At 34.4% G+C, this 27,962-nt stretch overlaps 1 long non-coding RNA gene across 2 annotated transcripts in view; it reads left to right on the top strand.

Annotated features, from left to right (window-relative positions):
• LOC140441800 (uncharacterized) overlaps positions 1–27,962 on the top strand; it is a 120,572-nt gene that overhangs the window by 77,952 nt on the left and 14,658 nt on the right. For both annotated transcript variants that reach the window (XR_011951035.1, XR_011951034.1), the window contains exon 3: positions 9,172–9,196. This is a non-coding gene — a long non-coding RNA (uncharacterized lncRNA). The remainder of the gene's footprint in view (positions 1–9,171; positions 9,197–27,962) is intronic.

Below are 27,962 nucleotides of genomic sequence, written 5' to 3'. Positions count from 1 at the left end.
TTTGCATAGGTAAATGTTATTAAAAAGGAGGATTTTTTTTAAACATGTTAAATTTTAAAATTATTATTACCTTGTATAAAATATTATAGATTTACATTATCACGACTGTCCAATATTAGCAACTCCATTGTCCTTTAGGAGTGCTACAGTCCGTTTTTCTATTTTATATGACCACTCCGGAATACAAATGAAACATATTACGGTTTTGTGTACACAATGCAGTTTTTTCTTTATGCTGATCAAACCACTCATCTTGTTTTTCTTATGCTAAACATCCAGCTAGCTACAAATCTAAAATCTATTCATGTCACGAAAGTGTAAAACTGCAAACATTTTGATTCGGTGAATTTATAGTTATTTCTTTTCTTATTCTTTGAAAGTTGGTAAACCAGTTTTGAGTGTGGCAAGTTTCATGATTATAGGTCATCCTTTTCGTACACACATACATAAAAGGACAAAGTGCGGGGTACGAGATTTATGTATACTGTTCTTGTTCCTTAAAAGAGAAAGACTGTGGGAAAAGAGAAGAGATTAGCAGAGTACCAAGTTCCTCTGTTGTCTGAAATGTGCTCATAAATTCGCATTCGCGCTGTATAAACCGGTTAGTAATCTACCCGGTATACAATTGTTAAAACGAAAATAATTTGCAGATGTGGTATTATTACCAGGTATTGGATATTTAATTACTATCCAAATAAACTTAAATAAGAGACAATTCATTAAGTAGAAGATTGGGAAAAGGTGCGTTAGAAAGAGCAATGCACAATTCGGGAAGAAATTATAGATCAGGGAGGATCTGTGAAAAAACGACTAAATTTGGATGTGAAAGATGAAAAAACAAGTACAAGAAATCCTAGACCATAACAATAGACATGAGAGCAGAAAATTCTATAAAAAAATAAAAGAAAGCACTCAGTCATTTAGACAAAAATTGACAAGGACGGAGAACTACTAACAGAGAAACAAAAAATTATAATGAGGTGGAAACCTCCTTTCATTTCCTGACAATGGAAATGATCAAAAGGAAACAAAATATTTTAAGGTGGAGCAGTAAACTGAAAATTCGAGAAAGAAGTAGTTCAAATAATAAAGAAACTAAAAAACAGTAAAGCGGCAGGAACGGACGGAGTTTCGGCAGAATTGTTGAAATACGGAGGACCCGAACGCTGGAGAAGAATCCATTACCTGATAAAGTTGGTATGAACCAAGGAGTAAATGCCGGAGGAATGGGCAGTTGGTCTTATAGAGCCAATATATAAAAAAGGAGATAAGAGGGTATGCCAGAATTACAGACCAATTACATTGCTAAATGTAATATATAAAATCCTTTCTGGCATAATCTACACTAGATTGTCAGAATACTCCGAATATATAATTGGTGATTATCAAAATGGATTCAGACCAAATAGAGCCACTACAGACAACATATTCATACTTAGAACAATACAAGAAAAAGCTTATGAATACGACATCTTCTCTTCTCATGGCGCCGTCTCCTTTCGAAGGTTGGCGATCCAAATGGCAATTGTAATTTTGGAAACTGCTGCGCGAAAGATTTCTGCGGATAAGCGGTCGAACCATCTCCTCAGGTCTTCCACGAGGCCACGAGTTATGGCGTGTTCCTACTGATCTTTTGCCCTGTACTTTTCCTTCCAGTATAACTGGAATACGACATAGAACTATATAATAAGTATATAGACTTTAAACAAGTTTTTGATAGTGTGAAAAGAGACAAAATGCTGGAAGACCTCCGAAATCTAGCTATACCAAAAAAATATATCAGCCTCATAAAAATGACGTTTCAGGGTTCAAAAGCCGTAGTTAAAATAGATGGAGAACTGTCTCCCCTGTTTAACATTAATATCCGGGTAAGACAGGGAGACGCACCTTCAACCATGCTGTTCAACCTAGTTCTTGAAGCAGTCATCAGAAAACCCAATGTAACCGGCCATATAAACGACCACGACCAAAAGAAACATTTAAGGAAATTGATCCTGCAGCACAAAAAAGAGGACTTAAAATAAACGAAACAAAAACTGAGTACATGACCATCAACAGAACACCTAAGAATGAAAATATTATAGCAATAGACAACCATACTATTAAACGTGTGGATGCCTTCGGAAACGTCTTCGATAAACTTATGAAGTAGTTGACTTCTTTTTTTATTTGCCAACCTGAATGACCGATTTAACCTCTGAATTCACTAGTTGAATACTTTAGAAATAAATAAATACATATATATATATATATATATATATATATATATATATATATATATATATATATATATATATATATATATATATATATATATATATATATATATATACGATGTATGATCAGATTTGTTTTATATGTAGTTTATACTTATTATAGATTTTATACACGTATTTCAGGTGATCACAATCAAACATTTCAGTAACTTCATGTTTACGTATTCTCAAGGCGTAAAAATCACTTGTTTGTTTTATTTCGAGTTATATCAAATATTGTCGTAGATACAACTAAAATATTCCTTGCCTTTTTCTTATTCTATAGTAAATTACACATAATTATTTTTTGAGAAAATATTATTCGTTGTATTTAACAATAAATTGTATAGTACCTTATCTCGTTGCTTTACTTTAACTATACCTCAATATAACCCTGTTGATGAACTATTAGCCTTTAATTTTTTTTATTATGTATATATTTATTTCGTGTGCATGGTGTATCTCTTTAAGACATTGTTATTGATTGATATTACGATTTGATTATTTATTTTGTAATTATTTTAACCATACCTTACCTTTCTCGTTATCTTATTTTATATGTCGTAGGTTTCCCTGTTCCTTTAAAAATAGGATGGTTCCCAATTATTCCCTTCTTTTTATCTTCCAACTTCTCTTCTCTTTATCTTCAGTGCTCGACTAACGAATTTTTTGTATTTGAGTTGCAATACGAACCCCGACCAAGATACCTCTACCGGACTAAAGCCCGAGCCTAGTACCGTTCCCTGGGTATCCTCTACGCTGTCATTAAAGAGGGTACAACATGGAGAATCAGAAGAAACGACGAGGTTAATGATCTGAATGAAGGGTATGACATTGTAAGATTTGTGAAAAGTCAAAGACTGTCATGGCTGGTACATGTTCAGTGACAAGAAGACACGAAAACGACAAAGAAGATGTTACAGTGGAAGCCGGTTGCAAGGCGGAAAAAAGGAAGGCCCAGGACGAGATGGTTGGATGACGTGAAAGACGACCTGAAAACCATGAATATAAGACAATGGAGGAGAAGGGCCCAAGAGAGATCTCAATGGAAAGACATAGCCAGACAGGCAAATATCCATCCAGCGTTATGATTCCAAAAGAACAAGAATAATCTACCCGATACCCGATAAAACCTGTATAAACCGGTTAGTAATCTACCCGGTATACAATTCTTTAAACGAAAATAATTTGCGGATGTGGCATTACCAGGTATTGAATATTTAATTACTATCCAAATAAACTTTAATAATAGACACAATTGATTAAGTAAGCGATTGGGAAAAGATGCGCTAGAAAGAGCAATGCAGAATGGAGGAAATATTATAGACCATGGACGATCTGTGAAAAAACTACCAAATTTGGATGTGAAAGGTTGCATTCGGATTTTTGCAAACCTTGTTAGGTGATAACTTCAGAAATTATAATTGACTTATCCTCCCTCTCAAATAGGTCAGAAACATTAAGAAAAAAATTAAAATCTTTAAAAATTACTAAAAACAACGATTTTTTTCTTCTTTCCTTGCTTATAACTTTTTAACAATTCTTTTTGTAGCAAAGTGATAATAGAATAAAATACCAATAATTAAATTTTCTATACGATACCTACGGCTATTTAAGTTTTTTTAATTTATTACTCTTGCTACAAAATTGCAATAAATACAAAAAAAAAGCGGGAAACAAGCCTTTTCTTGTTAAATGTTTTTCAACTACTTAGCAGCTTAATAATTCGTCTAGAAAATTTTTACAACATAAAAAACAGCCCATTTAATTTCATTAATCATTTCATCAATTTAAAATTTTTATTTAAAAACAATTAATTTTTTTTAAATAGTGCACAACAAAAACTGGACAATATAGAAGTATGCCAATTTTTTTTTCTTATAAAAATGTACTTAACCTATCTAACCTATTATATGAAATTGAAATTAGATGATTTGGGCAGCCTCAGGAATTTTTAAAAATTAGAAACAATTTTTTGGCTTATAAACAAATAGAATATTTTGGCAACTATTATCTTAAATTAAATTCAGAAAACGGCGTTAAAAAAGCCTCGGCAAGATGCTTCTTTTAAAAGAAAAAAAGTTTAAAAGCGAGCTGTGGTTCCTGAGATGCAACCGGTCAAAGTTGACCAGCATTCGCGTCGAAGTCTTAAACAATAGGATGATACTTTTACTTCCTTTATAACGACCCGTTGATTTTTCAATAACAGATACTAATCTTTCGCTTAATAATTATCACAAAAATGAAACCAACATCCAAATTCTGAGACAATCTTTCCTAGAGCTGGTCAACACAAATTCATATGACAAGATTCTCTACACAGATGCATCTAAAACTGAGACAGGTATCGGATATTCTGTAACAACTGCAAATAGTATTCAGAAGTTCTGCCTTCAACCATCCACCTCTATCTATACAGGAGAGCTGTATGCCATCCTACAAGCATCAAAATTCTTATGTCATGAACTAAAGGCAAGAACACAGCAATGTACAGATTCGATGTCCTCCATCGACTCGATTAAAAATATATATTCCGAACGTCCATTAGTTCATACCATGCATGAAGCAATAAACTGTCTCACTTCTTCTGGAACAAACATAACACTAATCTGGATTTCTACACACGCTGAAATTTTAGGTAATGAGATTGCTAATACCGCTGGTAAAAAAATTGGTACATGGAATGTTAGGAGTATGTATGATCCAGGCAAAATGCATAATATAATACAAGATATGCAAAGATTAAATGTCGACATTCTAGGCATTAGTGAAGCAAGGTGGCCAAATTCTGGCAGTTTTTCGACAACAAATGGCATGGTATATTACTCCGGAAACAGTAGTACCCAACACAGACACGGCGTAGCAGTTTTCGTATCTAAGTCTATGATGCAGTCGGTCATTAATTTTACTCCAGTATCAGATCGGCTCTTATTTCTTCAATTACAAACAAACACAAGTAAACTAAATATCATACAGATCTATGCACCTACTGCAGATAAATCCGAGGACGAAATTGAACAATTCTACGAAGAAATACATAATTCTACAATCAAGTATTAAAATCGACGAAACCACGTAATTCTAGGTGATTGTAACTCAAAAATTGGTAAAGAAAAAAGTGGAAAACATGTAGGAGAATACGGACTCGGTAAAAGAAATGAACGAGGTGACAGACTACTTCAATTCTGCCAGGAGAATAACATGATTGCATCTAATACATTCTTCAACTTACCAAAGAGAAGACTTTATACGTGGAAATCACCCCAGGACAATGGCGAAAGAATAATTCGAAACCAGATTGATTTTTTACTGATAAACGAACGATACAGAAACTCCTTAAAATCCGTTAAAGCTTACCCAGGCGCAGATGTCTTTTCAGACCATAACCCTCTAATAGCGCAAATGAGTATTAAACTAAAAAGATTGGAGCAGAAAAGAAGAGCAAATCAGATAGACGTCAGTCATTTATGTAACCTGGAGGTAAAGGAGAAACTGCAAAAATGTATTAATAATAATTTCAAAATACTTCATGAAAAAGAAACATCTCAGCCAACGAACAACATAGATAAAAAATGGCAAAACGTAAAAATGGCGATAACAGGTCCTGTGAAGAAAATTCTGACTAAAGAAAAACCAAAAATAAAGCAAAGGTGGATGACTGATAAGATCCTTCTTCTCATGGACAATCGGAGAATAATGAAAGGAAAAAACGAACAAAGGTATAAACAAATACAGAAATAAATCAAAATAGAAATCAGAATAGCAAAAGAAGATTTTTATAAAAGAAAATGTGAAGAAATAGAGCAATTGCAGGCAAAACATGATATTTTTAATGTACATAAAAAAGTGAAAGAACTTGCAGGTACACAAAAACGTAAGCAGCCAAATACCCTGTATAATGTCAACGGAAACATAATAACAGAACTAGAAGAACAGTTGAAGACATGGAAAAACTATATTGAAGAACTCTTTGCAGATGATAGACAACAATCTGAGCTAAGTAACATACAAGGAGACGAAGGTCCAGAAATAACGGAAGAAGAAGTAATGTACGCACTAAAAAGAATTAAAAATGGTAAAGCCCCAGGTCCAGATGAAATACCAACGGAAATCCTTAAACTAATAGAAAAAGACTCGATTCACATTTTAGTTAAACTTTTCAATAGCATTTATACATCAGGAAAAATACCACAAGAATGGCTTTTATCCACCTTTGTTACTATACCAAAAAAGATAAATGCCAAACAATGCAGTGATTACCGTACAATCAGTCTGATGAGCCATGTACTGAAAATATTTCTGAAAATTATACACTCGGAGAGTACACAGAAAACTGGAAATGGCCGAAATGGACTTGGAACAAGAGAGGCGTTGTTTGCACTGAACGTTATGTCTCAAAGATGTCTTGACATAAATCAAGATGTATTCATGTGTTTCATATATTACAACAAGGCCTTTGATAAAGTGCGGCATGATCACCTAATCAGACTCCTGACAGAAAAGAATTTAGATAAACGAGACATCCGACTAATAGCAAATATGTACTACAATCAGAAAGCAGTAGTGAGAGTAGAGAATAATACCACTGAAGAAATTGAAATAAAGCGAGGTGTGAGACAAGGGTGTATACTGTCACCAACTCTGTTTAATCTCTATTCCGAAGACGTAATGAATAGAACACTCTCTGAGAAATCCGTAGGTATTAAAATAAATGGTGTTAGATTAAACAATCTGAGATTTGCCGACGACACCGTTCTGATCGCAGAAACACTTGAAGAGCTACAGACATTGGTGAATAAGATAGCAGACTGCAGCGAAGAATATGGACTATCTTTGAACATAAAGGACACTAAATTTATGGTAATATCGAAATCAACACAAAATGTCCAAAATTTATATTTACACAATGAAATTATCGATCGAGTTAGCAAATACAAATATTTAGGCACTTTTATAAATGAAGACAACGATAGCTCAGCAGAAATCAAAATAAGAATAGAAAAAGCCAGATCCATATTCACTAAAATGAAGAGAGTGTTCTGCGGAAGAGATTTGAGCCTTGAAATGAAACTTCGCCTGATGAGATGTTACGTACTTTCTGTGCTGTTCTACGGAATGGAGTCATGGACGTTGAAAAAGATTGATACCAAAAAATTAGAGGCATTTGAACTGTGAATGTATCGCAGAATCCTGAGAATATCATGGACCGAGAGAGTCACAAATGTCGAGGTCTTGAGAAGAATGAATAAAGAAAAGGAAGTCATATTTACCATCAAAAAACGAAAACTGCAATACTTGGGACACATTACAAGAGGCGAAAGATATGAACTGCTTCGAATAATTATGCAAGGGAAAATAGCAGGAAAAAGGTCCATAGGAAGAAGACGAAACTCCTGGCTAAAGAATCTACGGGAATGGTATAGCTGTAGCAGCAACGAATTGTTTCGGTCAGCAGTTTCGAAAATACGTATAGCCCTGATGATCGCCAACCTTCGGAACGAAGATGGCACTTGAAGAAGAATACCGCTGCAAAAGAAGCAATTACAACCAAATCAGACATCAAATCTGTCCAAATAACATCAGATCTAAAATTACTTCTTAGGTCCCAAATCAAAAAGTCCTGACAAAACCAATGGACGAATTTAACCTCAAAATTACACAAAATACAACCTACCATCGAAATCTTTCAGCTACCCCAACTTAGTATAAGAGACAGATTAATCGTTCGCAGGCTAATGATTGGTCACACACGGCTGACACATGGACACCTGATGGCTTCGGAGATATCAGTTGTTTGTGAAAAGTGTAGTGAATCATTAACCGTTTAACATATTCTTAAACAGTGTGTCAAGTACGAGCAAGAACAAAAAAATACCTTATACAAGGTCTTATAAAGCCAATTAGAACTTGTTCCGAATGTACTAGATTTCCTTCGAGAAATGATAAGGAAAGGAAAGGGTATTACAAAATTTAGTGCTTTTTTTTAAAATCCACAAGGAATCTACGTTCCTGTATTTGGCTGTATACCATATATTAAAAAATTAATTAAAATCCTTTGTAAAAGGTATATATTTAAAAACCCAAACGGGCTGTGTTAGACAGAACGTTTTCGGAATACATCATTCCATTATCGGTGTCTAGGAGTATATGAATGTAGCCACTAAATATATGGGTAAAAACCCGTTAACAAATAATTAGTTACATTTGTTCGACATTATATCTTATAAATACTTATGATGTTAAAGTTACCGTTGGATTAGGTAACATGGCGACATATGACTCCACGTTGAAGTTGCAAGTCCTGAGACGGTGTGTCTACGAGGACTTTATGGAAGCAACTCTTGTTGCTCAGTTGCTTCCATAAAGTCCTCGTAGACACACCGTCTCAGGACTTGCAACTTCAACGTGGAGTCATATGTCGCCATGTTACCTAATCCAACGGTAACTTTAACATCATAAGTATTTATAAGATATGATGTCGAACAAATGTAACTAATTATTTGTTAACGGGTTTTTACCCATATATTTAGTGGCTACATTCATGTACTCCTAGACACCGATGATGGAATGATGTATTCCGAAAACGTTCTGTCTAACACAGCCCGTTTGGGTTTTTAAATATATATCTTTTACAAAGGATTTTAATTTTAATTAAGCTTTTTTTACTTTCTCTTTTACATATTTACTTTATTGTAAATTAAACCTAATATAATGTAAAATGTATAGTAAGAAAATTGACCCAGTGTCAATAACCTTTTAGTTAAGACACAGTAAACTAAATAAAAAAAATTATGACCAATTTTTTTGTGGCACCTGTATATTATTCGTGCCTAAAACAAACAAATTCATTTGTTGAAAATGTAAAACTACGAAGTCATTTATCATGCATTTATTAAAAATTTATTCTTTTTTACAGGCGCCATTTGGCCATAGATACGTAGGTGAGTTATTATTGCTAATAAAATATTTAATATAAAAACGATCCAATTTTACAATGACAATGATAACAGTGAATGTGGTCATTATTCTGATTCCTGGAAACTCAATAATAGGAAGCACCTTGTGATTATTTCAATTTCTCATAATTATTTTCTGTTAAAACTTATTTGGTTAATATATGTCCGAAACTAACTGCTTAGTTATTTTAATCATGTTATTTTTGATTATTTAAGCATTAAATGGTTATACGATATGAAAAATTTATAAATATCCTTAAGAGAAATAATATAGAAAGTAGAGATTTAAAAATTATATCACATCTTTTACTTCAGTCGCCAGAGACGAAAATGCCACTGAACCTCTAAAAATGATACGAACAAGCTGAATTTTTCAGAGCATATTAATTTTGAGACCTTAAAAAGATGCAAAAAAGTTTACCACTTTTACCCCCAGGCTTCCCCCTAAAACTCGCAGGGGGGTAAAAATCCAAAAAAATCCCGAAGCCCGAAGGTAAAAGTGGAAAACTTTTTTGCATCTTTTTTTGGGTCTCAAAGTTAGTATTCTCTGCAAAATTTAGTTTGTTCGTATGATTTTTAGGGGTCAACCCTCTGACGATTGGACTATTTGTTAAAAGCAGACAGAGAGGATTAAAGTCAGCAAAAAACTACACAGGTAGTAACAATTACTTACTTCTAACAACATAATTAGAGGGGTTTGACAAGGGCGCATATTTTTATCAAGTCAACGTCTACAGCGAAGTCATAATTTAAAATCTCCGAAAAAATAATTATACAAAATATAATTTAGTCAGCGTTGAGCCCCCGGAGGGAGTATAGTAGTCTCCGTGATATTGACCACCGATGTGAATGGTCCAGCTCTATAGATTTCTGTCTTTGGTCATTTCTATTAATTCGTGCCTTTGTCTTTTGCAGAGTACTCCTATCAAAGTGGTCAATTCATTTTGTTGGCAATCTTCTTCTGTGTCTTCGGCTTTCTACCTTTCCTTTTTTTTATTAACTCCATTGAGTACAAATTAAAATTTTGTTAGTTTGAATACACTTATTATGTTCAGCTGGACAAGTCGGACGGCAATTGCCGTTTTAGTTTACGCACTTCAAAGACGTTCCGCACATTTAGTTGTCGAGCAAACGCATTAGAATGCACTAGCACTCGTTTACAGTATTTAGTTTGGCATAGTTGGTTAGTTTAGCAAAAATAGTTTTGAATTGCGTCCAATGATCCGATACATATTTCTCAATTTAAGTCCAAGCTGTTTTCGTTTGTTAAAAATATGGTTTTTCCAAGTTAGACGGTGATCCAAGTGCATGCCAAGATATTTAGCGTCCTCGGATTGAGAAATTAGACAATTATCAATATATACAGGGGGCATGTTTCTCTACGTAGCGTGAATGTAACATGTCTTGACTTAGTTCCATTAGATTTAATGCGCGAAACTTTCATCCATTGCTGAAGTCTATTTAGGCTTGATTGAAGATTTCTTGGTGCTGTTGATGGATCTGTGTGGGATGCCAGGATAGCAGTGTCATCTGCATACGTTGCAACAGTAGTTGTACTAGATGTTGGAATATCCGCTGTGTATAAAATATATAGAATTGGGCCGAGAACGCTGCCTTGTGGGATGCCTGAGTGAATAGGATATATCTTAGTGTGCTGGGTACCGTACTTCACCAGGAAGTGTCTATTTTCCATGTAGGATTTTAAGAGCTGGAAGTGAGGATAGGGTAGGAGCTTCTTTAATTTTATTTGTAGTCCTATGTGCCATACTTTGTCAAAAGCCTGAGATATATCAAGAAAAACAGCAGAACAGTATCTTCTGGCATTAAAATCGTTGTTTATTTGGTTGACTAGCCTATGCACTTGTTCTATGGTTCCGTGTTTGTTTTGGAAACCGAATTGATGTTCTGGAATTATTTTATGTTCATCTATTATCGTTTTTAATCTTTTTACATATATTTTTTCAAAGACTTTGCTAATCATAGGCAAAAGGCTAATCATATTCCGGTATGAAGATTTTCTAGTCTTTTTCCGGGTTTAAGGATCAATAAGATTTGTGCCACTTTCCATGAACTAGGGAAGTAGTTTAGGCGCAGGATTGCATTAAATATAAAGGTTATTAGTTTTATGCACTTATCCGAGACTTCTTTTAGAATCTTACCAGAAATTAAGTCAAATCCAGGGGCTTTTTTGATGTTGACTTCATTTATTGTTTGTTTTGCTTGGTTGACTGTAAATTTCGTATGGGGCAGATCCATTTGAAACGGTGCTGTTAGGAATCTGGTTAGTTCTGTTTCTTCCTCTGTAGATACTGTAGAAGGGTATGGCGTGAATACTTTTTGAAAGTGCTTGCCAAAAAGATCAGCTTTTTTGTTGTCGTTCCTAGCCCAGGTGTTTTCCTCTGATTGCCAGGTGCTTTGATTGGTGGGTTATGCTGTTGTGGCCGTTTAAGTTTTTTCGTGGCTTTCCAGAGTGAGTAATCTGTAGCTTCAGTCGGTGTTAAATTTTCTAAATATTCTTGATTTCCATGGTTTTCTTCTTTATGGATTAATTCCTTTAATTCTTTTGTTGCTTTGTTAAGTTTTTTCTGATTTTCTGTTGTTCTTGACTGTTGCCAATTTTTACGTAATTGTCGTTTTTCTGAAATTTTTTGTTTAATTGTGGAACACACATTCTTATATACTAATTATTTCTGTTTGGAGGTGGTTCGTAGCTGGGAGTCGCATACCATGCAGCAATTTGTATGCTTTTTGTTAGGTTATCTACAGCTGATTCTAGTTGGAGTTCACTTTTCAAGGACAGATTTAGTGAGGTCAGGCTGTCTAGTTTTTCTCTAAATTGGGACCAGTTAGTCTTGGTGTTATGCAAAGTTGGTTGATGTACTTTGATTAAGATTTTTTCGAAGATTGTTATTATAAACGGTGAGTGGTCTGATGATAAATCGAAGCATGATTCAGCTTTACATTTTTTGGTATCGATGCCTTTTGTGATGCAGAAATCAACAGAATCAGGTATTTTGTTTAAGTCAGACGGCCAATAAGTTGGTTCGCCAGTAGAAATTTGTTGCAGGTTATTTTCTAACATTGCTTTAGCTAATTCTCTGCCTCTTGGTGTTGTTAGTCTAGAGCCCCACATCGGAAGTTTGGAATTATAATCTCCACCTGCAATGAATTTGTTCTCTAGAGTGTTGAAATATTCTAGGAAATTTTCTTTTTTAACGGCATGTTTAGGTGGGCAGTATAAGGCAGATATTGTTATTGGGCCGTGTGCTTCCTTAATTGTTAAGCTGGTTGCTTGCAGGTAGGCTTTGTTATATTTTTCCCTTTCGGAGTGTTTAATAGAATCACGTATAATTATGGCGCTTCCACCGTGAGATCTACCGTCTGGGGGTCTTGTATGATACAACTTGTAGCTAGGAATCCGCATATAGTGTTTGTCTGTAAAGTGAGTCTCGGAAATTAAAATTATATCAACATTTTGATTAAGCCTTAACCTTTAATTGAATGATAAGTCTTCATATTGTTTTTATGTCTGATACCATGACATATCCAGAAGATTTTTAATTGTTTTAGTTAGACTTTACCGGAGAGTCCCTTCATATCTTCAGTCCTCTTAAAATAAAATTTTCTGTTCTGTAATTAGTCCATGCAATTTGTAACGTTCTGATTTATTGGAATATTCCAGTAGCGGATATGTTTCTCCGTAAATATTGTTTTAGTGTCCAAAATTTTCAGTATTGGAAATATTAAACAGTTAACCATCCTCTTTTTTAGGGTTTTTTACATTTGGAGGTCGTTTCATATTTTGGTCATCTTCACCATACCGATATTGTTTTTGATCACATCTACGTTTTTTCTCGGTCTTGTGTTTGCGATCAATGATCTCAGATACTCCTATAAGGGCCGGTTGGTCGAACGCTAATCAAAACTTGATTGTAATCAAATATTTAATTACAAGCAAATACGTCACAGCAGCTGTCAAAATTATTAAAAATTGCTTATTATTATTGATTTGTAAATAAAACATGAAATTACCATCAGAAAGAGTTTAATTATGGTTTATTTTAAATTAAAACGCAAAATAATAAAACGAGTAAATTAAATCAGACAACATAACCTTAAAATGTGACGTATTTGATTTTAATTAAATATTTGATTACAATTAAGTTTTGATTAGGGTTCGAACAACCGGCCCTAAGTTTGCAATGGTTAGTCTTAGTTATGTGTGGATTACTGTTTCGTTCCTTATCTTCTATCAGGATTTTTTTGTCAATATTTTTAACTCTAATTTTTAACCACCAGTATAAGATAAATCAAGACAAGGTGGTTTTTTCTCCGACCATTTATTAAGATGCTCCTTTTCCATCCTGCAAGCGATCTCCTAATACTATGTGCTTGCTTCATATGTAATAAATAGCTTCGGAGAGAGTTTATATCCTTGTCTGAAGCCTTATTCTGGGTGAAATAATTTTAAGCACTGTCTTTGGGATGACTTTGTATAACAGTAATAACTAACCAATCATTGGTATCGGAACCATTGGAGATTTACCGATGATGTTAACAGCAAACGACAGATAAGAATTGCAGCAAATGCTATTAGACCGAAATACACAATTAAAAGAAATATGACTAAAGTAAATCTAGCAAAAACTAAATACATAACAAAGTAATATTTAGATATAATTGAGGGTATAACTCTAGACAATAATAATATGGAAAAGGTTGAGTCGTTATATACTTACGATAAAAAATCAAACTGTCAAAGCTTAATCTAAAGGGTACTTGAAATAGAAAATGTTTCCTAGCTCATGTAGCATTTGGAAGATTACAGTCTTTAAATCAAATTCAAAAACCAAATACTATTATGGCAAAAACTTTTAACCAATATGTTATAACGATTTAATTTGCGTACCACATTGAATATTAGTTATAGGGGGTTGAAAATGGGCACTGAGCAATTACTGGGCTGGAAATAGGGTAAGCAAACAAACCGAAACCGAATATATATATAGATTATATATATATATATATATATATATATATATATATATATATATATATATATATATATATATATATATATATATATATGAAAAAAGAATATATAATATAATATATAATATAATACATATAGATATATGTATATATATTTATATATATATATATATATATATATATATATATATATATATATATATATATATATATATATATATATAAATTATATCTATTCAGGGCACTAGTTTTAGGAAGAAGGGTTAAACATTATATAAAACCTTTTAGTTAAATTACTAAATATTATGTTGACTTGATTTCTGGCATCAATTCTATTAACTTTATCAGGGAAGGTACGAGTAAAATTGATATTGCCGTGGGAGACCAACGAACCCAGTGTGTCTCTGGCGAATGTAATGAAAATGAGACTAAAGGCCACAGAACTAGCTAGAAAATAGCTGACCGAAGAAGTACGGTGTGGTATGGCGTCGTTTTCCTTTGGGATAAAAATAATTTCCCCTTAGACTTGGCTATCGATTTAGATTATTGTCCACCGATATATATCAGATTTGTTGTAGATATTGCTTTTCTTATTTACTTAGTTAGTCTTGGATTTTATATGGAATATATGCAGGATTAATAAAGAAAAAGCTGCGTATTTTTATTTTTTTTATTCCTTATAAATTAAAAGGTCGGCGCAATACGGGGAACATAACACTGGCTCACATAGTAGTCCTTAAGTAAGGATCCTGACGTGTACAAGTATAGAAAAGATATTAAGGTATGAAATTTTTTTGCTAACTTTTATTTTCTGTAAGTACTCTTTCCGTTTTACATTCAAATAACTTCCCGTGCTCGAATCGGTATCAATAAAGTGTTATGACTCATTTCGGCCTATCCCAGCCTCATCAGATACTTGGGCTGATACAAATTCAAACTCGGAAAGTCCAACGAATGTTTCCCATAATTTTACCACAGCAGTGGTTAGCATGCAGAGGCACCACCTGCTTTGTCGGTCATGAACGAAGACGATTTAATAATATAATTTTCTGTCCTCTGGGCTATGCAAAATGTGTAAAAGAATAAATCTTCTAGCAAAAGCTGATATCGCTTTGTTGATTTCAATGGCCAAAAAATATGGCCTAGGAGGACAAATTCGTTATACTTCCCGTGCTCGAATCGGTATCAATAAAGTTTTATGACTCATTTCGGCCTATCCCAGCCTTATCAGACACTTGGGCTGATACAAATTCAAACTCTGGCTCTTTGTAGGCCACTGGCTTCCAAAAACTTGGTTATATTTCTCCATTTTTTTCGGTCCCTTGCTTTCTCTAACCAATCTTTCACGTCTATTGCTAACAAGTCTTGCTTTATTGCTTCCAACCATTTCTTCTTTGGGCGTCCTCTTTTATCTTTCCCCATTTTTCTCTTCTTCAGAATTATTATAACATTTCTACATTCTCTAACATCTAGCTTTTTGGGCTCGTATTTTTGCCGTAATCGTTGGTTTTCCATACATCCTCATTATTTCTTTATTTGTTCGTCTTCTGAAAATATTCTCTGCCGTCTTTATTCCTCCGAAGATTTTTCTGCGCGCCTTTCTTCCCCAGATCTCTACTTTCTTTTCTTCCTGCTGATTTATGATTCTCGTTTCACTGGCATACATCACTGTGGGGTCTGATTACTGTCTCGTAGACTCGCACTTTGGCTGTTCTTGACACATTTTTGGCTTTCAGTCATGAATTTAGTGAACCTATTGCTCTGCTTTCCTTTATTAATATTTTTCTATCTATTTTTCTTCTTTTACTGTGTTTGTTCGTTATGGTTACCCACAAGTATTCAAATTCTGACACTTTTTCAAGACTATAGACTGTCTCTGCTCCATTTATTTTGATATATTTGGTATTATTTATTATGTCTGCTTTCATTTCCATGTATTGCACTTTTCTTTGATTTATTAATAATCCATATCTTTTCGCTTCTTCTTCAAATTTCTGTAAAACTTTTTCTGGAGATTTTTTTCTCGCTATTATCCCTACATCATTCTCGTACGCTGTGCACTGTTCCCTGCTATTGAAAATAGCATCCTGTTTGTGTTCATATTTGACCTTCTTACGATTTGTTTTAATGCTAGGTTAAATAAATTCGGCCTGCGTAGCGCAAGCGGTAGGATGCTTGACTCGCAAGCCGGTGGTCCGGGGTTCGAATCCCACCGCCGGCAAGAACATCTAGACATTTTAAAAATGTCTATAGGCCCCAGGTCGACTCAGCCTGAATAAAAATGGGTACCTTGGGTAAAACCAGGGGTAATAATAGACGGTTGAAGCGTAGCACTGGCCATGTTACCTTCCTTGTATACCGTAGGCCCTAGATATAGCAGACTACTCTGCTATACTCCCAAAGCCGCGACAGCGGTATAAAACGGGAGACTATTATATATTAAATAAATTCGTTGATAGCGGATTCCCTTGTTTTAAACCTCTATTTACTGTGAACTGTCTTGAAAAGCTTCCTTCCATTGTTACCCTATATATCGTGTTCCTATAAGCGTCATTCTCACTAGCATTAGAATATTTTCTAGTATTTCTAATGTTCTCATAGCTTCATATTGCACCGTTCGGTGGAGCCATTTACTTGTTTGAAATCAATAAATAACGTATGTAATCCTAAGTTTTGTTCGTAGCTACTATTTTGTATTAACTTTAACATACTTTTTTGATCAGTAGTTGTTGTTCCTGGTCTAAAATCTCTCTGGTATTCTCCAATAACATTGTTATCAAATTTTAATAATCTTCTAATAGAAGATAGAACAAATAAGATCCATTGTTTCGGTATTTCTTCCTTTTGTCAAATTATTAATTTCAAGTAAAACATTCTTTCCTTTAATCTTTCGACACCTTCCTTAAAAATATCCGCTGAGATACCACTTTCTCCTGCACTTTTGTTATTTTTTAGTTTTTTTATTATTTCTTCGACTTCATTCAAAGCTGGTTCCTCGCACTTCACTTTTTATCTTCTTCTTAATTCTCATTTCCCTTAAGTTCCTTTTGTTGGTTTATTTAATAGATCTTCGATTTATTCCGCCCATTGGTTTAATTTTTCTGCTGTGTCTCTTAGAAGCCAATCTTCTTTGTTTCTGCAATACTGTGGATTATTCTTTTTAGTTTCTCTGGATTTCTTAATTTTTTAGTTATTATTTTAATGGGAATAAGCCACAATTAAAGGTTAAGATAAATTTATTGGCGTTTCAATCTCCACTTCGGAAATCGTTCTCAAAATACTTCTTGGTAGACATTTTTTACCACTTTCTTTATGCAGGCTTCTTCTGTGTTTTTAAATGCTTTTCTAGCTGTTATCTCTTCTTTTTTCTGCAAGTTATTTTCACTTCTTTTCTTCACGCCACATAGTATTCGATCGTATTTTATGTATTTCCTCTATTTCTTTGTAGTTTTGCCGTTTTTTCTTGCCAAACGCTGCCGCTGCTTCCGACATGGCTGTCTGTGTAATCTGCCACTCTTCTACATCCTGTTTGACTGGATTCTCTACTTTTTATTTATTTCTTCCTCTAGTTTGTTTACTACCTGCTTCTCTTGAAGGCGCTCTAATTGGTTATTTAAGCTATCTAACAGGTTTTGGAATTACTGGTAGTTCTTGTTTTAGTTTTGCTGTTATTAGTGTATGGTCACTGTTGGTATCTGCTTCTTTGTAGCTCCTACAATCGATTATTGTCTTATGACAAAATGAATCTCACTCTCTCAAAATATCTCTTGGTCCACCCACTCTTGAACAGTGTGGCTCTTTCCTATTTTTATTATTTCATTTCCCAGTTATTTTTTAGATCTATATCTAAAACTAAACCTAACAATGTTTAAAAAAGGACAAAGAATTGTATTTATAAAATACCTTATTAATTTGATCATAGTTAAAATGACCAAATGTTATCTAAATATGCGAAACTTCCAAGTGAAAATAAACGTAACACTATCCGAAATTTTTTCTATCTTAGCAGGAGTACCAATAGGAAGCATACTGGGGCCAACCCTGTACTTGCTATCTACTGCCGATCTATCTGCAACCAAATCAAGGCAAGTTTCAACCTGTGCTAACGACACTGATATTATGGCACCACATACCAGGGCTGATGCTGCCTCCAAAGGCTTACAAATCGCTGGTTACACATTCGGCGTATGAAAGCAAATATCATAAAATCTGTTCATGTAACGTTTACTATGAAACGACATAACTGTTTACCAGTCACACTTGATGGACTTCAGCTTCAACACTTCGACCACACTAAATACCTAGGGATACATCTGGACCGGAGATTAACATGGCAAAAGGGCATCGTTGCTAAAAGAAAACTATTACAATAATAATAGGTCTGAAACTGAAACAGTATTATTGGCCCATAAGAAGAAAATCACAACACACCATTGACAATAAACACCCCATATACAAAACTAACTAATTATAACACCGATTTGGACTTATGGTATCCAACTGTGGGGTACCGCCAGCAAGTCGAAAATAGACATAATCCAAAGGTACCAAAACAGGATAATACGCATACAAGTGAACTGACCATGGTATGTACCCAACAGCCTAATTCATAGGGATCTTAACGTTCCGAGTGTTAAAGAAGTGATTAAAAATTTTAGTATATCGTATCGGGAACAAATGAAATCACATTCAAACAAACTAGCAAGTGATCTAATAAACTTACCAGAAGAAAGTACAACTCTCAAGAGGTTCAAACCATCTTACTTACCCAATAGGTTTTGGTTTTAACTAGGCTGTTAAAATATTTTTTAGGTTAATGAAAATCTAATATTTTGGTTTTATAAGGTAAGTATAATAGACACTGCAACACTTAAGCATGGTCGTTAAAGTCTATGCTCCTTAATTGTAAATCCTTCATAATTCCTTTAATGTATAGTGCTATTAAAATACTCGTCACTTACAAAAGAAAATATTCATTAGTAAAGGAGGTGGATGCATAATCAATGGACAATGAATCGACAGTGAACATTCCAATGGAACTTAGTCTTTTATGCTGACTCAATAAAAATTGATTAGAAAACTGGGCACCAGAATTAATTAACTTAGAAGTTAGAAGAAAATAAATATTAAATTTATGCGTATTACTTACCATGTATTGGACCTTATAGATCCGTGTAATGAATATTTTCATTTCGCAACGCAACCATTTCCTGAAGACTGGCTAGAGTCAACTTTTGTTGCCATACCGAAAAAACCAAAAGCAAAGTCTTGTGATCAACATCGAATGATAAGTCTAATTAACCACATTTCGAAGGCATACACCAAGGTTATTTACAACAGAATAAGCAAAAAATGCGAGGATAACATTGGAGATTCGCAGTTTGGGTTTCGGAATTCTCTTGGGACAAGAGAAGCACTTTTTAGTCTACAGGTACTCATCCAGCGCTGCAGAGATATGAACAAAGACGTGTACATATGCTTTATAGACTACGCAAAAGCATTCGATAACGTAAAGCACGAAAAGATAATTGAAGTTCTCCATAAGATCGGAGTCGACTACAGAGACATTCGAACAATAGCGAGTCTCTATTGGGGCCAAACAGCTAAAGTGAAAGTAGGATCTACATTGACCAATAAAATTGAGATCAAGAAAGGTGTACGACAGGGCTGTATCTTGTCTCCCATTATCTTTAATATATACTCAGAAGAAGTATTTAAGACAGCGCTGGAGGAAAGCACAGAAGGCATAAAGATAAATGGAGAAATAATTAATAACATAAGGTATGCTGATGACACTGTGATTCTAGCAAGTAGCATGGAGGAACTGAGTTGCCTAATGAGTAAGATACAAAAAACAAGTGCACAATACGGACTCAGACTAAATATCACAAAAACCAAATGGATGTTAGTAAGCAAAACCCAACAACCACCACAGCAACTGATATTAGACAATGAAAGAATTGAACACGTGGATTCGTACATCTACTTGGGAACAACAGTTAACTCAAATTGGGATCAAGCAAAGGAAATACGTATAAGAGTAGAAAAGGCAAGAGCATCGTTCACTAGCATGAAGCAAATTTTCACCTCTAAAAGCCTCACCCTACCTCTCAAAATTCGACTTCTGAAATGTTATGTATTCCCGGTTTTGTTATATGGAATGGAGGCGTGGACAATGACCGCAACAATGATGAAAAAAGTAGAGGCCTTCGAAATGTGGGCTTACCGACGTATATTACGTATATCCTGGACTGAGCACGTGACCAACGAAGAGGTACTACGCCGGATAGGTAAAGAGAGAGAGGTAGGAATAAGTATAAAGAAAAGAAAGTTGGAATACTTGGGTCACGTTATGAGACATAATAAATATAGAGTACTACAACTGATCATTCAAGGGAAAATAGACAGCAGAAGGGGTCCAGGGAGGAGAAGACACTCGTGGCTCCAAAACTTGCGGCAATGGTTCGGATTGTCATCTGCTGAACTATTCAGATCTGCCGTAAACAAAGTCAGAATAGCCATGTTGATTGCCAACGTTCGGAACGGACAAGGCACATGAAGAAGAAGAAGAACGCAACCTTACGTAAAAGTATTGCTTTTTACCAATATGGAATCAAAGTGATTTCATTTGTATCCCCTAAGAGAATAAAAACACTAGCACAACCTCTTTATAAATATACGTCTCAATCAAAACATATACAAATCGATATCCGGAGTTAGTCCCCGCTGATTTCCCTACTAAAAAAATCTAATAAAAAATCAAGGTCCTAACAAACCAAATATGCCTACGGACTTTCGCATATGGCCGTATCAAAGGGAGTCGCTGTTCTTTTTTCCATTTTCAAAGATGATGCATATATAGGTTGGCCTCTTCCCTAGGGAAACGTGGAAGACATTGAAAGGGGACTAAGGAAAAGTGCGTAGGAAGGTCTTCGGGGATTGGTCAGGGTGTTAATGAAAAACTTGTTTGTTTATAGTGGACTTGACTACTCGAGGGAGATTCTGTTGGTTTTTTCTTGTCGGGTTTATGAAATTGTAAAATAACGTTGGATGTAAATATGAAAGTTATTTGAAGAAATCCCTTACGAAGTACTTTAATATTTATATATTTCGTTCTTTCCTTTGATATTCTCAGACTTTCAGCAAATTCCAGGCAACGGAAGTTTTGAATAAAATATGCCGTAATAAAAAATATGTGTAGTACATATTTACCATAACCGAAAACGATTTTACAAATTGCTGTACTTAATATTGTATGATATATCAAACAAGTCAGTGCGATATAATATTTTTTATATAGTAGAAAGACAGGATAAAATTTTGAGAAAAAATATAATAGGTGCGATCAACAAACTAACAACTTAATGCTTTGAGTTATATAACAGAGTCCACACGATTAGTTGAACAAATTATTGTAAGAAGAATACCACGTGTATGATGGTAACCTAATAAATACTAAATGTTGTGTCAGCCAAATGGAATAAATTAGCTAATAAATAAATAAGGGAGTATTCGAAAAAACGATCAAACACGTCGATTATTGTTTATAGTTGCGTATTTTTTTCCATAAAAACTTTTTATACGGACTGTAACAGATAACAGTGACCAATACCAACTTGCTTATTTTAAATAGAACACCCTGTATATTAATTAATTTTTAGCTTCCTCAGATTATTTTAGACATTTTTTGAATACAATGTTCTATACCTATCTTCGACTGTTTTGGAAATATTAAATAAAATGCAAAAATTAACATTTAGAAAAAAAAAATTATTTATTTGTCGAAAGTCGCTACCACTGTCTTAATACTTTTTACCCATTTAGGTCTTGGTAATGATAAAGTAAGCGAAAACTATGTAGACATTCCTTTTTACTGATATGTTAAAAAAACAAAAAATTGGTTTAAAACGCCAATGTTTTATTGTTTCATGACAGAAGTAGTTGTCAGTGCTGAAACCTGATTCGTTTAACAGAAATGCACAAAATTACAATTATACAGATGATTATCTATGGAGATAAGACACGGACGTAAATGGAAGTAGCTCGTTTATTTTACGAAGCATTTTCTGATTTGTCGCACATATCTCAAGGGACAATTAGTAAAATAGAGAAGCAATTTTACTTAATAAGAAAAATCCACGAGCTGGGCCATGTTGGGAAGGTAAAAAAAGGAACTGCCAATAAGTGAGGATACCAATTTGGTTGGTATGCTTAAGTTTGAGGAACACCCACATGCATCTGTTCAAAAAGCAGCCCCAGTACTCGATATTAGCTATTCATCAGTTATTCGAATATTACAAGAAAACAAAATGCATCCCTATAAAATTATATACACAGGAACTCATGGAAGATGATTTTGATAGGAGAACGTATTTTTGTAAACAAATGATGGCACTGTTAGACAGCAATGTGATCCAATTAGAGCATGTTTCGTTTTCTGATGAGTGCACCTTTAGTCTTTACGGTCATGCTAATCGGCAAAATTCTCACTGGATGAGAGAAGGCAATACTTAATACCTTGAGAAGGTTAACGTGTTGGCAGGAATTATTGAAGATCACATCATAAGTCCCTTTTTCATATATGGCAATTTGAATGGCGACAATTATTTAGCACTGCTCCAAAATAATGTAGTGCCAACGTTGGCCAACTTGTATCCTGATCCAGGAAACCCACAAGTTCCAGTGAATATAATATGGTTTCAACATGATTGAGCATCACCATCATCATCATCATTTTGGCTTTACAACCCTGTGTGGGTCCTAGCCTCCCCAAGAATTTTTCTCCAGTCGTCCCTATCCATCGCCTTCCTCCGCCAAGCACGTATTTCCATATTTCTCATGTCTTCATCGATGTTATCTAGGAATCTTGTTCTGGGTCTTCCTCTTCTTCTTTGACCAATAGGTCTATCAAGGAGCGTTTTTCTAGCTGGGTCGGTTTGCTCCATCCGCATTACATGGCCTACCCACCTCAGACGTCCTATCTTTATGTGTTTTACGATATCTGGTTCCTGGTATATCCTATAGAGTTCGAAGTTGTATCGTCTTCTCCAGACACCATTTTCATTTATCGCTCCATAGATGCGCCTTAGTATTTTTCTTTCGAAACATCCTAACATGTTTTCATTGCTTTTTGTTAAAGTCCAGGTTTCTGAACCATATGTTAGGACTGGGCGTATTATTGTTTTGTAGAGTTTTACTTTTGTATTTCTTGATATAACTGTAGATTTAAAAAGGAGATTAAGGCCAAAATAGCATCTGTTAGCAGTGCAAATTCTGCGGTTTATCTCTGCGGTAGTGTCATTTTCAGTATTGACGAGCGTTCCCAGGTATACAAATTCGTTAACTGCTTCGATGACGTCATTTTCTATAACAAGTGGCCGTAGTGTTTGTGGTTGCGTACGTATTTTCATGTATTTTGTTTTGTTGGTGTTTATTATTAAACCCATTTTTGTAGCCGCTTCCTTTAATGCTACGTACGCCTCTCGTGCTGCGTTTTCCGTTCTCCCAACAATATTGATATCATCAGCATATGCTAAGATTTGCACAGATTTGTTATATATTGAACCGGTAGTTGTGATTTGTGACGTACGTATTACTTTTTCCAGAGCTAGATTGAATAGTATACAGGAGAGTGGGTCTCCCTGACGTAGCCTGTTAATTGTTTTAAAAGGTTCAGAGAGTTCCCCCTGGATTCGTACTTTGCATTCAACTTTTTCAAGGGTTAGTTTGGTTAAACTTACCAACTGATTTGGTACTTCTAGGTCTATCATTGCTTTAAACAATTCTCTTCTATTTACAGAGTCGTAGGCTGCCTTGTAGTCTATAAATATGTGGTGCGTGTCTACACCGTATTCCAGTGTTTTCTCTAGAATTTGTCTTAGGGTTGAAATCTGATGAATTGTTGATTTACCACCTCTGAAACCAGCCTGGTATTGTCCTATTATTCGCTCTGCATATGGTGCCATACGATGGCATAGTATATTGGAGAATATTTTATACGCTGCATTTAGGAGCGTAATTCCTCGATAGTTAGAGCATTCAAAGATATCACCCTTTTTGTGTATGGTGCAAAGTATTCCAATATTCCAATCATTGGGAAGGGACTTCTGTATCCATATTTCTTTTATAAGCTGCTATAGGGCTATTATGATATCGTGGCCACCTTCTTTATATAATTCCGCTGGGAGATTATCTATTCCGGGTGATTTGTTTCTGGCTAGTTTGTTTACAGCGTCTTTAACTTCCAGGATCGTTGGTGGATCCTCCTCCCTCTCGTCTGCTCCGCTTACCTCGCAGCTTTCGTCTTCCGGGTTTTCTTCTTTCTCTATATTAAGTATCTGGTTAAAATATTCCGTCCATCGGTTTAGTACGTCTGTTCTTGTTGTTAAGAGATCGCCATTTAAACTTCTACATTGATTTGTGTTTGCCTTAAATTCTTTTCTGTTGATGTTATCTTTCTTATAGAATGTTCTGAATTCTTTCTCTCTGTTGAGGTTTTCTATATATTGAAGTTCCTTTTTTAAGTGGTTTTGTTTCTTCATTCTGTGTATTTTCTTTTCTTCTCTTCTCTTTGTCTGATAATTCTCTATACTTGTTCTAGTTCGGCGGGTAAGCATTTTTGCATAGGCTTCATTTTTTTTCTGTGTTGCGTCTTTGCATTCATCGTCAAACCAGTGATTTTTTCGGGTACAAGTTTCTGTTCCTATTTCATCTTGTGCTGCTGACTCAATATCTTCCCTTATCCTGTTCCAGAATGAGTCTATATCTCTCTGGTCTTCTTCGCCTAGACTTTGATTCCTTAACCTATTGGTAACATTTTCTCAGTACTGTTTTGCAACAGTTGCATCTCTCAGCTTCTGTACATTCCATTTCTTTCTATTTATTTCTTTTTCTTTGTTGGAGTTTGAAATTCTAACCCTTAGTGTTGAGATCACTAAACAATGGTCTGAGTCTATGTTTGCGCCTCTATAACTTCTGCAGTTTATTATGTCCGTTCCGTGTCTTGAATCTATTAAGATGTGATCAATCTGACTAGTTGTTCTTAAATCAGGGGAGGTCCAGGTTACCTTGTGTATATTCTTGTGTTCAAAATAGGTGCTAGCGACGGTCATGTTCAGTGCTGCTGCTAAGTTTATCAGTCGTAATCCATTATCGCTACTGATGTTGTGTAGGCTATGCCTTCCTATAATCGGCATAAAAACATGCTCTCGTCCTATTCTTGCATTCATGTCACCTAGCACTATTTTAATGTCATTTTTGGGGCATCTTCTGTAGGCTTGTTCTAGGTCTTCGAAAAACTGTTCTTTAATGTCTTCTAGTTTGTCGTCGGTCGGGGCATGTGCATTAATTAAACTGTTAATTAAAGAATTTACCTTTTAAGCGTAAATAGCACATTCTTTGACTGTAGGCTTTAAAATCTTTGGTAGTGGGGTGATTGAGCATCACCCCACTACCAAATCTTTGTCCGGCAGTACCTCAACCAAATATTTCCAAATCGGTGGACAGGAAGGCGAGGATCGATGGAATGGCCACCACGATCCCCCGATTTGACGCCATTAGACTTTTTCTTATGGGGATATGTGAAAAGTATGGTATACAAAAGTAAACCCACTGACTTAGCTGACTTACGAAGACAAATAACGCTTGCGATTAGATCGATCACATCTGAGATGTTGAGTAACGTTAGAAGAAATTTCTATTCACGGTTAGGGTTATATTTGTCGTATGCTTTGTAGATTTGTATTATTTAGAAATTTTTGAATATGTTGTAGCGACTTTCGGCAAATAGATCATTTTCTTTTCTAAATGCGAATTTTTTCATTTTACTTAATATTTCTGAAACAGTCAAAGATAGGTATAGTATATATATATATATATATATATATATATATATATATATATATATATATATATATATATATATATATATATATATATATACCCGGTATTTAGGCGTTCCACGCCCTTCCGGTAGCGATCTATGGAGGAGTATCACCTAGCCGCAAGCCCTTATCTCTTGCCGTACTGCTCCACCATAGGCCGATCAGATACCAGCATATTCTAGACTAAGCCGCAGATTCATTTTAGAGTTTTAAACTACTGCGTTAGCCTTTTTGTTTTCTGTTCACCGAGCCGGGGATTTGAACTGACATCTCTCGCATTGAAGCGAAGGAGAAGCCAGCCGCCCAGCCCGCTTGGCTATCCAATCGACTAGGTATAGTATATTGTATTCAAAAAATATCTAAAATGATCTGTGGAATCTAAAAATTAATTAATATATAGGGTGTTCTATTTAAAATAAGGAAGTTGGTATTGGCGACCGTTATCTGATACACCCCGTATAAAAAGTTTTTATGGAAAAAAATGCGCAACTATAAATACTAATCGACGTGTTTGACACTTTTTTCAAATACTCCCTCATTTATTTATTAGCTAATTTATTCCATTTGGCTGACACACAGTGTATAAAGTAAATGAGGAAAATCCCAGTAGTTGGCTGTATCCCATAGTTTAAAAAAACTTACAAAGAAGTAAAAACTTGTATGATATATCATTTTATTAAAAATAATTAAAATTTATCCAAAAGGATTACAATTATTCCAAGACGTTTTCGGTCCAGTCAGACCAGCATCAGTGAAACAATTTAAAAATTTGTTGAAACTAACTACTGAAATAGGTTTAAAAACTTTTAAATTAGATGACAACCCTGGTTATATTTATTAAAATGATGACACAAGGTCGATGTTATGAGATTTAACCTAAAGGGAACATATATTTTCTACTGCTCGAAAAAGGAAGACTACTTTGCCCACCTTTTGTTTGGACGCGGAAGTAAATAAGTTGCTGAGACACTGGAGTATTGATGAAACTGACAACAGAACGAATAGGAATTTCAACTTTGTATGTCTTGTGTAACCTATACAACTTCGGATCAACGGGTTACTTGGTTAGCCCAAGGAAATAATCTCTTTTTCGTGACACTTTGCCAGGCAACCGACAGTTGTTTTCAGTAGTATGGACCTCTGTAACAAGAACCTATATGTTTCCTGCAGTCGATTTTTTGGACTTAATTAGTTATTAACGAATTACGGTCAAAAAACCGTAATTTTTCATTTTTTTCATCTACCACTAAAAAGTGAAGCATTTGAAATAAATTTAAGAGTAAGAAATTTATAAGTTATATAAAAACATTTAAAATGGTATTTTTTAAATGTTCCTATCTTTATTTGTTGCTTAGAAAATTGCAAAATGGGCAAAAATTTTCGTTTTTTTATAAATATTATTAACTTTATCTAATATTTAAATAATTACATAGTTAAATTTAATTTGTTTAAACAATTTTTTAAGTTTTTAATTTTTTTTAGGAATATTTGAATCCCAATAAAAATTTGTTAAAAATATAGGTCTATAACCAAACTTTTCATCGACAAATCAACTAAATGACAGTTCATTAAGCAAAAATTAGTAGTGACCAAGCTACTAGCAAGCTTTATAAATAAGATATGTTACATCCCATCCCAATTAGATTTTTTTGATGAGTCATTATTATTTTATCCTTTACTTAAAAGACTTTTTAAGGGGAAAAGTGTTTTTAATACTTTTTAAAGGGTCTTATATCTCTTAACAGTTATTAGATATGTTTAAGTTATTGTATTAAATATATATTATCTCTAATGTTTTAGGAAATTACACTTCTTTTATATATTAAACCGTAACCCAACATCAAGTTATCCGATAAATTACACTTTCATCAAGAAAA

Source organism: Diabrotica undecimpunctata, chromosome 5 (genome assembly GCF_040954645.1).
Source record: "Diabrotica undecimpunctata isolate CICGRU chromosome 5, icDiaUnde3, whole genome shotgun sequence".
Taxonomy (NCBI): domain Eukaryota; kingdom Metazoa; phylum Arthropoda; class Insecta; order Coleoptera; family Chrysomelidae; genus Diabrotica; species Diabrotica undecimpunctata.
This window is presented reverse-complemented; position numbering and strand designations above follow the sequence as displayed.